The sequence below is a fragment of the Ambystoma mexicanum genome, chromosome 3p, assembly GCF_040938575.1.
Source record: "Ambystoma mexicanum isolate Mex_15411 chromosome 3p, UKY_AmexF1_1, whole genome shotgun sequence".
Taxonomy (NCBI): domain Eukaryota; kingdom Metazoa; phylum Chordata; class Amphibia; order Caudata; family Ambystomatidae; genus Ambystoma; species Ambystoma mexicanum.
Window position 1 is genome coordinate 544995649 of NC_090925.1, and position 17267 is coordinate 545012915.

Sequence of the window (17267 nt, forward strand, 5' to 3'; positions counted from 1 at the left end):
CCTCACCAACAAACCGTCTTGGATTCGAAACATTTTTGGGCATTTCATCAACACTCTGAGGTCCTCTTTCCCTATGTAATCGTTATCCGTCAGGGGAAAGTTCTCAGGGTCCTCAATGTGTTGATAAAACTTACCAATTATTGGATCCCCTTTTTGAGCCGTAATCAAATCAGCATTTGGGGTCTCCTTACTCCATTGTGCAGTTGAAAGATCATTGTGAGCATTTGTCTGGGACCTAGTGATAGCAGTGACCTGGATTTCCCCCAACAGGGACTCGATCTCTATTAGATCCCTTTGGATGGCCCCGGTTTTGGGCAGCTGATCAGCTAAGTCATTTCCAGTTTTGACTGGTCCCTCTACTTTGGAATGACCCTTGATCTTTTTCCAGTAGATGGTCATCCCATTTGAGGTGACGAGATCATCAATATTTTGAATTAACTTCCCATGTTTCAAGGGTTTGTTATTAGCACATAGCATGCCTCTGGTTTTCCAATTAACCAGGTGCTCCACGAACCCGTTCCGTACATAATCCGAATCTGTGATTATGACCAGTTCGTGGAGTTGATGTTGGACAGCTGTGAGGATGGCTTGATGCACAGCCATCAACTCTACTCTGCCACTTGACTACTTTGGGGACCAATCTTGTACTCAGCGGAGGGTTCTGGGATCTCAGTCACCCATGCATTCCCTACGCCGGCCACAAGTTCTTTTTCCCCGTTATTGTCAACATGGTAAGAGCATCCATCCACATAGACAGTGGGCATTCCCTCACACTTGTCTTCTTCAAAGACGTTGTGTGGGGAATTGAGGTATGCCTCCATGCTGTCCTTGATTTTTAGACTTTCGTCCTCGAGACAGTTTTCTCTGGCACAATCATGCAAGTCAGCCAGACCTTGCATGAGGGGACTCATCTTATTTTGGCCATATCTGACCTCCACAGGAAAGCCTTGCATTGACAGAATCCAGGAAGTAATTTGGGAATTACTCACATTTCCAGCCCAGATTATGTCACTTTGGAGATATTTCAGAGGCTGGTGTGGAGTCTCCACTATGATGCGTTCCCCCTGGATAAACGGGCGGTAATTCTTCAATGCCCACACCGTCGCCAGGAGTGCCTTCTCACAATCGTTGAGTTTTTCCTCCACAGAGGATAAAGTTTTACTCGCACAGGAGATTACTTCATTGACCTTGTCATGCTTTTGGTATAATACTGCAGTCAAGCATGTATTAGAGAACCATGTCTCCAAGAAGAACTCCTTGTTTGTGGCAGGGTAAGCTAGGCAAGGCACTTGTGAGAGGCTTCTTTTGAGTTGTTTTACTGCCTCGGCTTGTTCTGGACCCCATTCCCACTTGACCCCCCCTTCAAAAGATGAATAAGGGGTCTGGTGATCTCTGTGTAGCTCTCAATGAACTTTCTACTGCAATTAGTCAGTCCAAGGAGGCTCCTTAGTTCCCGCAGAGTTGTGGGGTCTTTCAATTTCTGGAGTGCTTCCACTTTCTTTTCCTGGGGACAGAGACCCTGAGGAGTAATCTCATGCCCCAAGAAAATAACACAGGTTATACACCACTGTGCTTTCTGAAAGGCAAGTTTTGCTCCGGCGGCCCTTAACTGTGTCAGAACATAACGGATCTCCACTATGTGTTCCTCCACAGTTTAGCTTTTTATGAGGACATCATCCACATAAGCCATGTTACCCCTTTCACACAGGTCGGGCATGTAGAAAAATGGTGAATTCATTGCCGGAGTTGAGGTATCCGAAGGGAGTCCGGGTCCATGTGGACTGCTGGCCCCCAAAAGGTAAAAGGCAGCTTGAATTGGTCCTCCCTACTGACAGGTACAGTCCAGTATCCATTGGTCAGGTCTATTGCAGTGAATACCTGTGACCCCCGTATGTGGTCCAGCCCTTCGTCAATGTAGGGAAGAGGCCATCGGGAATTATCGACCCGTTTGTTGATCTCCCTAAGGTCAGCGCAGAGTCTCCACTAGCCGTTTGGGTTCAATATCCCCAGCACCGGATTATTGAAGGTTCTGTGGACTGGACGGATTATCCCACGGGACTCAAGGTTCTTAATTATTTCAGTAAGGGACTCCATTGAAACGAGAGGCAAGCGATATTGCTTCACAAACACGGTAGTCATGCCAGGGTCCGTGGGATTTGTTGTTGTGTGGATGTCGGTGCGACCACAGTCATATGAGTCCACCGCAAAGAGATCTTGAAAATCCAAGAAAACTTGTTTCAACTTTTGCTTCTGCTCCAGAGTCACACAGGCATCAGCTAGGTTGACTCTTTCTTCAATCATCTGCCTGAAGCCTGGAAAGACTTCTGGTTTCCCTATCTCAGCGGCCTCCTCCAGCTGGGTGGAGAAGTCCCTGGTCAGAGTGCTGATTTGGACTGGTGGTTTCAGGTGGGAAAGGCAGCCGTCATGGACATGTAAAATCACCTCATCCCTCCTGAAGTCACAAGTCACATCTTCCTTACCATAAGGGCAGGAAGTGTACACCAGGAATTTCCCACCATGCCGGGTAAAGATCCTGTCTGGTGTTGTATTGTCATCACTGTCACTGTCTAAACAGTCCCTGGGGATTGGTCCTAATAATGAATTCCCTAAATCAATGGAAAAATGTCGGTCATCCACTGCCATTCCAATAATGGTGCCTGCGGCTAGAGTGATACTCTTTAAGTCGCTGTTATCTACCTCTATTGGAATGGTGTCATGTTCTACATTGACTAATGGTGTTGGGTTTACCCCCAACCCTTGCTGTTGAAGAGAAGCATTCAGATGAATATAAGCATCAGGGTTTTTCAATTTTTGTCCTCTTTTAACTTTCACTTCCAGGGAGAATTGTCGGATCCTTTCTGGGATGGTGACTTCCTCTCCAATCTGAATTTCAACCGCATAAGGTAGCAATTGAGCTGACCTAAATGCTTTCTCTGGATCATCAAAGCCCATGGGATTGTCCGCTAATCGGGACCAAGCTTTGAAGTGTATTAGGTCCAAACTAATGGCAAAGCGATTGAGAATATCACTGCCTAAGTAAAAGGCGGCAGTGACGTCTCGCACAACCCAACAATTATGGACTATGCTCTTGTTGCCTATAGAGATTTTGAGAATACACCTGCTTGGCAGGAGATGTTTGGAACTGGGTGTTTCCAGGTCCATTTCCCATTTGTCTATGAGTCTAAATGTGGGAATGGCTGGATCTATTGGGAGTTGGCGGAACATGGCTTCGCTGATGAAGCTCTTACCGTTGTTCACACACACTCGAGCGAGAACAGAGTACTTCCCTTCATTTAACTGAATTTTTATGAACAACTGCTCTCCAATTTGCTGAATGTCAGCCAGGCTCTGAGCTGATTTAACATCTTTCTGGACTTTTGGAGTGGGAATGTCTGATTGTGGATTGGCAAAGAATTTCAGAGTGTTTCCTTCCAGTGCGGAATGCCACCTTAAACTGGAAGGAAGGTTGATTTTCAGAAATAGAGAGTACTCCCCATCACCAGTCTGTTGTCCTACTGCTATTACTGTCACGTCTGGAATTTGGTTGTTCTGGAAGTGAAATTCTACTTGATCAGGTTTTTGTTCAAACATGTGGCATGTGCCGTTTAAACTAACATGGTTGACACTCTATTTTAACTTTATTATTAAGGGTGACAACCTTCTCAGGAAGTCATTCCCTAGTAAACAATGGGTGCCCTCTGGAGTCACTACTATGACCGGGTGTTTCACTTTGTGTTGCCCAATTTTAATGTCCAAATCCGCAGTCCCCTTGATGGGGATTTCCTTCCCGTCAAAGTTATGAAGTTGTCCAGGAAGAGAGGTGAGAGGAATTTGGTAATTCTCCCCCCTTCCTGAATTTAGTTCATCAAAGGCCTTTTTGGACAGAAGGGTAGCTTGGGATCCAGTGTCCACGAGTGCCAAAATTGGCCCGTGTCCCTGTGCTTGAACCGGGGCATAGTATCTTCCCTCCTCTCCTTAAGGGGGCACAGATAATGCACATTTTTGGACAACTGGTGGGCTAATTTTCGGGTTTGGGACATTGAGAGAGAAGAGATCTGGGCAGAATTTGGTGGGGAGTTTTGGGAATCTGAAAAAAACAGTTGGCAAGTGGAGATAGGAGAAGTTTTGAGTTCTCCTGGTTCCGGTTCTGGGCCGCCCCACCCACCCTTTTTGGAGGCAGTCACCAGAATGGGTTTGAACCAGGGGATTTTGATGTTGTTGGTTCTGGGATGGGATGATGGGCGGCGCTAGCTCAGTCCCCACATCTACCCAGTCTGGATGTGAATCCCTTGGGACCCATTTTCTTTTGGGAGGAGTTCCCCCATCTCTGAAGGAGAAGATCCTTTTCCCAGGATCCTCTGAGGATCCCTCTCCCTCAAATTGGAAGATCTGTACCTCCTCCACAAAATGGGTCTGTTTGGGTCCTTTGTTTCTCCTACCCACCCCTCTGCTCCTTGGGTGGCAGACTTTCAGGGGCAGGAGATTTTGTTTCCGGTTCCTGGGTTTCCAGGGGCTGTTTACAAGTGGGGAAGGAAGCTTCCTCGAAGGCTTTACACTCCCCTTCTCCTTGTGCCTCCTCCCTGGGAACCAGCGAGTTATCGGGGTGCTGCCCCGTCATTTTTCTGGAGCACCAGGTCCAGAGTTTGGGGCATTCTGTGCCGGCATGCTCATCTGAGGGTTCTCCTGAGCCCTCAGCATGCGTCCCAGGTCGTGTGCCATATTTTGGACCTGACGCTCAAGCTGTGAAACCCGCTCAGGCTGATACGGGGTTCTATTTTTTCCTCTGGGCTAATCCCGGGAAGGGTAGCTATCCCTTCTCGGTAGTACCCTGGGTTGGGAAGATTTGGGTACCCCTCCACCCTTGGTCTCCCCTCTCCCAAATTAGGTTGTCTGGGCTCAGGGAAGTGGGGAAAGAAGGATGGATGATTTTGGGGTTGGAAGTTTGGTGGATACTTGGGGAAAAAGTTCTGCCCAGGATTTGGTGAATTTCTGCCCTCCTGGGGAAGTTAGGAGGGAAGTTCCCTGGGTAAGGTGCTTGATTGGATCCCCCCCTTGGGCAGGAGGAGTCCACACATAACCCATGATGGGTCAGGTTCCCTTGTAGCGGGGACTTACATAGTCAGGGGAGTGAGGGACCCCATTTGTGGGACTACCTCCTTGACTCCCTGTCTGTGACTGGCCGAGGGCCTTCTGGGCTTAGAATTATTCTGTGCAGGCAGGTTTTTAGACTCCAAATCTAAAAAGGGGGCAACCTTTACCCTGCCACCTTAGCAGCGGCAGGAGTGCTGGTCAGTTTGGGGCTTTTCTGAGCATTATTTTTATTTTCTATGGGCTTCTGCACCTCATAGATTCGGGTGGCCTGCTCAATGACCCAGTCTAGTGACCTTTTCTCATGAAAATCTCTCACTAGCTGGGTCATGATGTATTTGGGTAAGGCATGGAAAAAAGTGTTCACAAATTCTTTACTGTCCGTGCGCACCCTTTTGGTAGTCTGCGCAAAGGCACGCTTCAACTCCTGCACAAATTCTTGTTGGGCCTGATCCTCCCCACATTGCAAATTGTAGGCTGCCTTACGAGCCTCTTGGGGATTTTTTGGAACAGAAAAGTGCTTTAAGATGGCCGCCCTATATGTGGACCATCTTGAATGATTTTGGCCCTCCAGCCATGCAAAGAAACTGGAGTATTCTGGGGAGAATGTCCATTTTACATACTGGATGCAGCTACTGCTGTCTTTCAAATGGAAAGTCTCCATCATTTGCTCGAAGAGCTGTAAGAGTTCCCACACTACTTATTGCCATAATCTGGTTTAAGGGGCCCTTAAGCAAGACCCTTTTTGCCTTATTGGCCTTCTTGGTTCGGGTAACCGGGTCCATTCATCCTCTGACTCAGAGGCACTGCTCCCAGAGGTGCCCGTCTGATTTTCCAGGTTTTCCCAGATTCTGCGAGCCTGGGAATGGCTGGCAGAATGTGGGGACCTAGTCTCTTTTGTCCTAGGACGCTCAGAGGAGTCTTCAGATTCCTCCTTGCTGCCAGGATTTGACGGGTACCCCCCCACTGTCCTAACTGGGCAGAGGTTTTCAGGATGCCCTTAGTGGGCCTACTCTCCTGGGGTTCCCCACTAAATTGCACTGTACTTGGGTGCCCATACCCGGATGCCCGCCCATCCATTCCTGGGAGGTACTGGCCTATGAGCCCCATACTTCTGACTGAATAGTAATCTGCCATCCCCGTGGCCCTTGGCTCATGTGCGCCAGGGGACATGAGGGTGGCAGAGTCCAGGGACTGGGAGAGATGAGGGCCTCTGGTACTAAGGCTCCTGAGGTTATGCTCAGGAGTTTCCCTTTCCCAGCAAACCTCATCTCTATCACCCCCTGCTCCCTGTTGCCATGCAAGAGCCTGGGCTTTCAGTTCCTCAATCAAGGCCTTACTAGACTCTATCAGTCTCTCTTGCATGGCTACCTGTCGCTGGAGCCTATCATTGTGTTGACAGAGAGCCTCATTTTCCCTCTGTGCTTCCTGGTCGGTCCTGGAGTACTGGGCCAGTCTTTGCTGCAGGGGGGTTACCTCCTGAGTCCCATCCCTACTGGCCTGTTCTTTTATTGCCAGAGCATCTTCCACCCTCCTGGTGTGCTATAACAAGTTTTGATGCTCTTTTTGGAGGTCACCCAGTCCCTGGAGGGCCAGGTGATATTCTTCCAGCCTCCCTTTTAAGTTACAGACTTCCTGGCCTAAGGTATCCCTTTCCTGAGCAAGAGCCTGCCTCTGCGCCGCCAGGTCGTCCCTCTATCTTTGAAGGGCACCAGCTTTCTGGTGCTCTTCCTCAAATTCTGCCTGGGTATCCAGGTCTTTCAGAAATAATTTGTTGCACTCTGCCTTCTCTCTATCCAGGTGGCTTTGCAGGGTGACTACCTGCTCTGTGAAAGCCCTATTGAAATCCAGTTGTTGCTCCAGCTTTTTCTGGCTCTGCAGTAGGGAATCTAAAACTTCTTGGTACTCCTTCTGCAAGGCCAGAATTATGGTATCCTGGTCTGCCCCTTTCCTGTTGCAGGATACCCATATCTTCTTTGATTTTAACTAGATACTGCCTAATTTCGTTTTCTGCCTCCTAGCTCCTCTGCAGCCTGCGCTCAGAAGAGTCCAGATCAGATTGGGCCTTCTCTAATGCCATCAGTTGCCTACTTGCCAGATCTTGGCCTTCAGCACATTTGTCCTGTATGGCTCCCATAGATAAATATAAATATGCCGCTACCTTGGCAATCTTGTTCTGCTCATCCTTGGCCTTATGGGCCATATATAGTTCACTCAGGGCCACATGTAAGGGACCCTGATCTCTCCAGATATCTAATCCAGTTGCAGTGACTTGTGTGATCGCCTGCAACCACGCATTCTGGTCCTGCTCAGTCCACTCACCTCTCACAAATAGCTTATGTAAGAGGTGCTCTCTAACTCTCTTGATGTCTACCAATGTCGCCATTCTGGAAATTGATTTCCTTCCTGACTTACAGAAGTTTATTATTTTATTTTGCAAAAAAGACTGTTTCCTTTTGAGGGGTGCTTTTACAGCATAACACAGCGTGGTAGTCCAACAGGATCTATGTATCCTGTCAGTTAGCACACTGTATTAAGCTGCACAAGTGGTAGATCTAATCCAGAGGTCCCGGCTACCGAGCCCCCAATCTGTAAGTGACTTCAATCCAGCACTCCAACCAAGTCAATGCTTAGTATGGGATGCCCAATGGAAGCCCTTATTTATATATTTGTATGTCAAAGTTCTTTAAATCTGGATGATGAACCCTTATATTTACAAAGTGGGTGGGGAGGTTGATTCTCTATGCCCAACCCTTGGATTGGATTGGTCAAAGGATTCCCTGTCCCCTGACTGGAGAAAGCATCAGCGTGTCACCCGGTGTCATGTGTATGGCTTAGGTAAAAACACTCCCCTTTGTGTCTGTACAGCATATCTGATTTTTCATAAAACACATATTTACAATATACACAACTTGTTAATGCTACCTAAATTGCATGGCAGATTGCCTAAGGTACATTTCTATCCAACTCTTATCTTCCTAGGAGCTTTGGCTCAGAAATGAGCACTTTTTGCGCTTTTAGTGGGTTTCCAAATATTATTTCTGCACCCATTTTTAGACATGCATTCATATCCTCTCTGGGAATATTACTGTAATTTCTTATGTTCATAGCAACATCACAGCAGCTGCAATATGAATAAATTCCGGGGTTTGGTCTCAGAACATCACACAGCGTCCAGCTTAGTCTTAAATCGTGAGGGAATTTTTCATTTTAAGAACCTCAAAGTTTCCCATTTTTGTCAGCTTGGTACAATTTGTTATAAGCATTTTTATAAAACATACATTTGCTTTCAATTCAATTCACATCTCAGTCTGGTCCGCCTCCTAGAGCTGGACTGACTCAGAGGGTCACATGTCTTGTTTCCTGCCAAAACTTTGTGGCCAGTTACACCCCAAATTAGCATTCCCTATTCAGTGCAAGGCATCTATTGTTCCTTCCTCCGGGCTACAGAGAAATTCTCCTCCCTTTTTGATTAGCATGCCAATGCGACATCCCCCTTCTGGTGGGAATGACAAGGTGTCAAGGGTTCTCAGGGGAAGCAAGCCTTTTGGAGTTTTAACTGCATGAGGTTACTTTCTGATCAATTGTAACATAGTTCCTTGTGAAAAAAAATACATATAAATAACATTTATAAACTTAAAATAGGCAACATATCTTTAAATCAAGTTTTTTTTTCAACATGAAATCACTGTGTGGCACCCTATATGGCATTTTCATGGAATTCTCTTCTTTTGGCATAGTTTGGGTTCAATTGTTCAACTTTACATAAATGGTTTTAAAACGCCGGCTTTCTCGTAGAGGTGAGCAACGGTATTACACCCATTTTGACATCTGTCTTTCCAACAAGTATCTTTAAAATAGGATTTTGTTCTGAGAACATATGATTTTTGCTGACATTGTATTGATGTGGATTCTTGCAGTAATGATGTAATGATGTGGAACAACCAACAAAGAGGTTGGATCTTTTAGGTGATTTGTGAGCCATGATTTTAGCAATTTTTGACAATCAAGAAAACGGATTTTCAAACAGCTCTGTGTTCCTTTTTCAATCAGCATTGCTATTTCCAAGTGGTTTCAGGCTACTTTGTGGGTAGCCCAATGGTGGTTTTGGCAGTAATCTCCTGTGCTCACTAAAATAGGCAAAAGTGGATGGTGGCCTATTTTTCAGGTTTTCACGGCACAATTTTTGGAGATTTCTACCTAGCAGCATGCTTTCCAGTGGCCATTATGATGTTTCTGCTGCCAGCAATGCACAGTGATGTTGCAGGGCTTGGATGAGTGGGTTGATACATTCCACAATCTGGTGGTATTCCGAGTCAACGGTGACTACCAGCCATCCTTTAAACCTCACGTCCAGGCCAACACATTAATAAGAGATCTCTCCACTCAACTGGAGGATAACACTGAAAAGGCCAAGCCTGAGGTCTTTCCAGCCTTTAAGCAGATGGTCGAAAGACAAATCAATCTCTCTAATGCCCTTGAGAACAAGGAGCAAAAGCAGAAGCTCAAACAGGTGTTTTTGGATTTTCAGGATATCTTTGCAGTGGATTCATATGATTGTGGACGCACATACATACATTCAACCACCATACCTATGGACCCCAAGATGGCTCCAGTATTTTTGAAGCAATACTGGTTACCTCTCATGTTTATGGAGTCACTCACAGAGATTATTAAAAACGTAGAACCCTGTGGGATAATTTATCCAATCCACAGTATCTTTAACAACCCGCTTCAGGGGACACTCAAACTCAATGGCCAATGGAGACTTTGCGCAGACCTAAGGGAGTTAAATAAACGGGTCCACATGTCAAGATGGCCTCTACCCTACACTGATCAGGGACTGGCCCAGATCCAAGGGTCAAAGGTGTATACCACCATTGACCTGACCAACGGTTACTGGACACTACCCGTGAGTAAGGAAGACCAGGACAAGCTTGCCTTTACCTTCGTGGGGCAGCAATACACATCGACTTGAACCCCCTTTTGATACATAAACTCCGGCAATTAATTTAATATCTTCCTAAATAAGTCCATGCCCGATTTGGGTGAAAGGGGACACTTGGCCTTTGTAGATGGTGTCTTAATCAAGGGTTCAACTGTGGAGGACACAAATAGCCGAAGTATGCTATGTTCTGACCCAGCTGCAGAAAGCCAGAGCAAAACTGTCCTTTCAGAAGGCACAGTGGTGTAAGACCTGTGTGAACTTCTTAGGGCACAAAATCAGTTCCCAGGTGAAAAAGTTGGAAGCATTATTGAAATTGAAAGACCCTACTAGTCTGTGAGAACTAAGAAGTCTTCTTGGACTCACTAATTATAGTAGAAATTCATTGACGACTATGCAGCAGTCACATGACCCTTGGTCCATCTATTGAAGCCTGGGTCAAGTGGAAGTGTGGTCTGGAACAATTTGAGGCAGTAAACAATTAATGAGAAGCCTTTCTAAAGCCCCCTGTGTGGCTTAACCCATAAATAACAAGGAGTTCTTCTTGGAAACAAGGTTCTCAGATACTTGCTTAATAGCAGTACTATACCGAAAGCACAACCAGTCCAACAAAGTAATCTTGTATGTGAGCAAGACTTTGTCCTCTGGGGAGGAAAAATTCAATGATTGTGAAAAGGCACTCCTGGCAACGGTGTGGATGTTGAAGAATTAGCTCCCCTTCATCCAGGGGGAACACATCATATTGGAGACTCCTCACCAACCCTTGAAATACTGAGAAAGCGACCGAATCCAAACAGGGAATGTGAATAATTCCAGAATAACTTCCTGGGTTCTGTCCATGCAAGGCTTTCCTGTGGAGGTCGGATATGGCCAAAACAAGAAGAGTCCTCTAACGCAAGGATTGGCTGACTTGCATGACAATGCTCAAGAAAACTGTCTCGAGGACTAAGGTCTAAGGACCAATGACAATATGGAGCCATACCTTACTTCCCTGCACAAGTCTATGTGAAAGACATGTGTCAGGGGATACCAACGGTTTATGTGGATGGGTGCGACTACCATGTTGACAATCACGGGGAACAAGAACTAGTGGCTGGCATTGGGAATTCCTGGGTGAACAATTCCCCAGAACCCTCTGCCAGGTACAAAATAGGTCCCCAGATTAGTCAGGTGGCAGAGTTGATGGTGGTACATCAAGCCATCCTCACTGCCATGCAACACCAACTCAAAGAACTGGTCATAACCACTGATTCAGATTATGTCAGGAATGGGTTGTGGAACATCTGATTAATTAGAAAAATTGAGGGATGCTATATATGAATAATAAACCGCTCAAGCACAGGACATTAATTCAATCAATTGATGATCTAGTGACCTCTAATGAGATGATCATCTATTGGAAAAAGATCAGAGTTCACTCCAAAATAGAGGGAACAGACAAAACTGGAAATTACCTGGCTGACCCGTTGGCCAAAACCAGAGCCATTCACATGTATCTACTAGAAACCGAATTCCTTTTGGGGGAAATGCAGGTCGCTACTGTCACCATGTCCCTAACCCATGCCAAAAATGAACTGTCAACTGCCCAGTGGAGTAAAGAAACCCCAGATGAAGATTTGATTAATGCACAAAAGAGGACCCCATTTTTGGGAAATTTTATCAACATATTTGAAGACCCCGTGAATTTTCCTCTGACAGAATCTGATTATATCGGGAAGGAGGATCTCCGGGTGTTGTTGCAGTTTTCCAAAATGTCTGAATCCAAGACGGTTTGTTGTTATGGAGATCTATATCTGGATCTGACCAGTGGGTGGTACCTACCTCATTCTAAAGCCTGATGTTAAGTCACGCCTATGATGCCACCACTGCCAGTTATAGGGGGTTTCATAAAACATTATAAATCTTGCGCGAGGTTGCATATTGGCCACAGGACCTCGACATCTACTTAAAGAGGTGTCTTGTGTGTGCTCCGTTTCAGTCGAGTTCTCTCACACACAGAGCTCCCCTACAGAAAAGGAGAATGACACTGCCTTGGTCAGATTTGCAAGTCAATTTCATTGGGCCAGTGATTCACACCTCTTAAGGAAACAAGTACATGTTGACTGTGAAATGCCTGTTTACCAAGTGGGTAGAATGTCTTCCGGCTCTAAATTGTAAGGTGGAGACTCACACACAGAGCTCCCCTACAGAAAAGGAGAATGACACTGCCTTGGTTGGATTTGCAAGTCAATTTCATTGGGCCAGTGATTCGCACCTCTTAAGGAAACAAGTACATGTTGACTGTGACATGCCTGTTTACCAAGTTGGTAGAATGTCTTCCGGCTCTGAATTGTAAGGGAGCGACAGCTGCTGCACAAATGATCAGTCACATCTTCTTTTGTTTCGGCCTGCCCCAAAGGATTGAGTCAGACAGAGGAAATTATTTTACCAGAGAGGTGATGACCAAGATGTGGGCAATACGAAAGGTAAAGAGAAAACTCCACATTGCCTACCACCCAGCCTCGAGTGGGGGAGTTGAGAGGTGCAAGAAAACAATTGTGGCCATCTTGAACAAGTTTGTGGTGGACTCTGGACCTAGTTGGGACATCTGGTTACTGCTTGTCCTGATGGCCATAAGGTATACACCATCTTCTGCAACACAAATTTCTCCATTTGAGCTCATGGCAGGATGAAACATGGTGCTACCTCAGCATCTGCTCTACAGAGCTCAAGAGCTTACCCTGATCAACAAGTCCATGACCCACGAGTATATTGAACATTTACAGAAACACCTTCAGCACACAATCAGTACAATTTAGAAAGGTTAGCAGGGAAAATGAAAGCCTACTACGACTTAAAAACTACCAAGAAGGAGTACGAAGTAGTAGACAGGGTCTACCTGTACAATTTCCAAAGGAACCAGACCGAGGAGCGGAATTTCCTCACCTCTTGGCGTGGTTCATTTGAAATTGTCGACAAAATCTCACATGGCGCCTTTAAGATCTGCATCCCTAAAGGAGAACATACGGAAAAGAAATGGGTCCATATCAATCAGTTGAAGAGCTGTCACCCCAGACAAGCGCTACGACTGATTGAAGAACCCAGTGAGTGTAGAGCACACAAACCATCTGAAGAATGAAAGGAATGGATGGAAACCAGGATGGAGAATATCGCACATTAACAGGGAGTATAACAATTGATACTTATAAGGAATGTACCCAGATTAGAGACAGAGAATCTTGTCAAATTGCATATGTCAAGTGAAATCAATGTTAACATTTGGTTGCAGTGTATAAACTGTTGTTTGTTGTCAATTTGTATCCCTATTTACTGGGGAAAGAAGTACTGTATAAAATACTTAACCTCTCTTTTACTGTCGGCGGATTCAATAACTCCTTGAGTTTACAGCATGGAGGTTGGAGTTACTGGAAAGGAAGGGGTCCAGGACCGAAAACCCAAAATCCAAAAAGAGTGGAGAACAGACCAGAGCGCCACTCCCTCAGGTCAGGAAAAGAGGAGACGTGCTTCAACTTGGAGAATCCTGGGATGAGCCAAAGCCAAAAGGAAACAAAAACCCCACTCTCCCCTTGCTCTTTTCTCTGAGTCACCTGAATCAAAGAGATCCAGGGGGGATTTGTGGGGTAAAAAGACAGCCCCAGAGCAACAGAGATGGAGAGGCCATGCTAGGCCCCATTGTGAGAGTGAAGCTGGCTCAGTGTGGAGTTCCACTGAAATATAAAAGCCAGTACAAAGCAGTGATTTCAACATGAGGCCTAGTGAAGGAGTGAGAATGGGTCTCCCTCCATTTTGTTAAAATGTACAGGATTTCAGCTGGAAAAGAGTGAGACTTAGAACTGGAATATTGTTTACTGCGGCCAATGAATTCCAAGTACATGTGGAATTACAGATGCTGACTTCATGTAAAGTGCATGTGGAAGGAAATAAATACATTTGAATTACAGTGCATTTGGAAGCTAAAAGGAGGAATTGTGTCTTAAAGTGGAAAAATAAAGTTGAATGACAAATTGCCTTTATGAGAAATAAAGAGACGTAATTTCAGCACATAAAATGACAACATGTATAAGGAAAGGCCTATTTCGTTTTCGTAGCAATGAACACTGGTGCTTATGTAACTGTGGCCTATCTGTGTGCACAGAGTAATGGTGAATCTACTGCTATTCTAATGTAGTAGAAAAGAAAGATTGCATTTATGAACAGCAGGCCTAGATATAATGCTAAAATGGTACACGTAAGCACATCTTGTCGATTTAAAGCTGGATTTTCTGAAGGCTGGGTGCAGCTGGTGTTTTTCCCACTAAACTGAAAGGTCTCTGCCTTTGTAAATTTGAGCTCAAGACGTTTTGCTGAGGACCCCAGGAGAAGAAGATCTGGTTGTCAATTTAAATGGTAAAATATACAAAGAAGTAGATTGAAATTATGGGATTTACAGATTAGACAACCTCCAGAAGTGGCCTTGAAGGTCAGGTTCTCCAATAATGGTGCATTAGCTCTGAACAAAGACCCTTTGAAGCGCAGGAGGAAAGTGTAGGATAAACATTGGCTCAAGCAGGTGGCTGGTCACATGCTTAAGGAAAAATAGAAATTTAAGAATTGGATGGGCCAGTTGAAACGGGGAGCCCCTGGTATGCAATGCCATTGATTAAACATTGAATACATTTTCTCGAATAAAAAGTGCATTGTGTGTCCCATCGAGCTCACCCTGGGTTCATTTTAAAGGAGATAAAAAGCCAGTTGGGACCATGTAAAAACTAATTTTGTGATGTACATAACTTAAGTTATGATCAAAATTATGATTCTGGCATTTTCATAAATCTGTGGAATTGGAAATATTGATAGACTAATAGATGGTGAAATTAATGTTGGAAGTATGTAGTGTCAGAGTTGTAACTATTTTGGCGCATTAGTAAACTGCAAATAATTGTAGCTCTGCCCAGGAAGGGCGTGCTGAAATCAAATTAGTATTTTCTGCCACAAAATGTAGAATACAAAAATATATAGATTTATTTAGTTATCTGAAAAATTAGCATAGCTGTCATGTTGTGAGATTTTTAGAACACAAAAATGTAAAACCCACTTGTCATTTCGGGACGACAAATCCTTCTCCTCCCTCATCCTGCATCATACATATCTCCCAACATCTGGTCCTATCAGCAGCCAGTGGGGGTCTTGTTGGGAGGTGAAGGGAGAGTGCTAGGGAAGAGTGCTAGCCAATCCTTAGCATGAGAATTATGATAATGCTGGAATGTTATCAGCCCTATAAGAGGTCAATTTTGCTTCAGAACAGGGTTTTTTCACTTTATTCCTGGAGATAGCCTGCTGCCAGACTCTTGCGAGGAACAACTAGCAGAGAGGCTTCAGTCCTTTAATTGGAGACAGTGACAGGGAAATCTAGAAGCTAGCTGGGACCCAATCCGAGGAGCCAGAGGGAGTCTGGGTGCAGGAGAAAATCCTTGACTGAAAATCCTTGACCAGATCTGTGCTGTCCTCTGAGCAGCCCTGCGATTATTCCCTGAACAAAGCCTCCCATGAAAGTAGAGTAATCCGAAAGCCATCAATTGTGTGGAGAGATACCTGACTTATCCCTTTCCATAGTGGGTGGGGGTGGTGAAACTGGGTAGGCCCTTGGTACATTGTATTAAATCCAATTCAAATTAATTCAACTATAGAAAATCACCCTATCCATTTAAAGTGCATGGTGTTGGGAACAAACCGCCTTAATCCTTTCTATTAAATTGTGGGGAGGGAGGAATCTGCATAGATCCTTGGTGTACTGAAATGAAGATAAAGAAATGATTTCCCATATAGAAAATCACAGATGAGTGTTGTTAGAATTTGAAACTAACAAAGTTCATGCCCAGTGTGTTGGAGCCGGTATAGAGCATAAAGACTTGGGTGACTGTCCTTCTGAAACCCCTGACTCTTGTCCCAAAGGTTGTTAGTCTGAAAAACCAAACCAGCTAACCGTCGTGTTGCCTTTCCCCCCTTGGGCAACCACGGTCTTCAGACAATCTTGGACAATCTCCAAATGGGGTGTGGATCACTATACACCCCCTTTGACTGCATACGTATCAGGCCCCATGTGCACTGTGTACTCCTAGAACATACACATATCTTACTACTGTGGGCAATAACAAATAACACTAAGACACAAAGAAAACACAAAGAATCGATTCAATTATAATACAATGGGATACATTTATTGATATACACACAGCTAAGCACAATGCATAACAATGCAGGCAGTTCTAATGCAATCTAATGCAAGCTTCAAGCATCCAACAATCCTCTCCTTAAATCCACACCAATCCACACTCTCACTCTAGACAATACCCTGTCTGATCTTCCCCCTTCACCCAAAGCTCTGTGTGTGTGTGTGTGTGTGTGCGTGTGTGTGTGTGCGCGCGCGCATGCTTCCCATGCCAGGTCAGTCAGTGTCAGACTCTCAAGATCTGGTCACTCGATCTCCCTTGCTGCACCAAGACACCTCTCTCATCGCATCTAGCACTGCACCATCTCTCCACCCTCTCTCTATGTCTCTTCCTTGATCTCCTCAGCTCTCTCCAACAACTCTCTCGAACTCCCTGAACTCCTCCCAAAACTCTCTCACTCCTTTCCCTCCAGCCACTCCTGGTTATAGACTCCAATGACGCAAGGAATGTCTATGGAATGTCTCTCTCAGCGTTTAGCAAAATGCCTGCCTGTCTCCTTGCGTGTTTCTTTGCACGGCATGTACTGTTACTGCGCTATCAGCGTGACATCATATCTCTCTGCCTTGGCCTTTCGAGTCTGTTGCGAAATACCCCATCTTATTCCACCTATTCACTGTTCATACCTATTCTCTCCACTGTGTTGGCACTCTCTTCATTATAAAAGGCTCTTAAGACCCGTTCTTAAAGCACCTCTTCTGTGTGAAAAGACTTCCCTCTCTCCTGTCTACCCACTCCATTGGCCCCAACCCTAGTGTTCTTTCTGTGAAGCCCACCAGCCAAGCTGATAAGCTTCCTTCTCTCTATATGTGTTCCTACCAAGCAAATGTTTACAAATACCTTCTCAGTGTACCCTGTTAACTCATAACAATTCTCTGCACTGAGCCAGTGGCGCAGGCAACTTCTGTCTCCATCAGAAAATGGATCATAGGCCTCGTGTTTCATTCTGAATGCTTCCTAGTGTTTACCGCAAATCTCTCATACTATAAAGCAAACTAATTCTAAGTGCCTCAAAATACATACATACA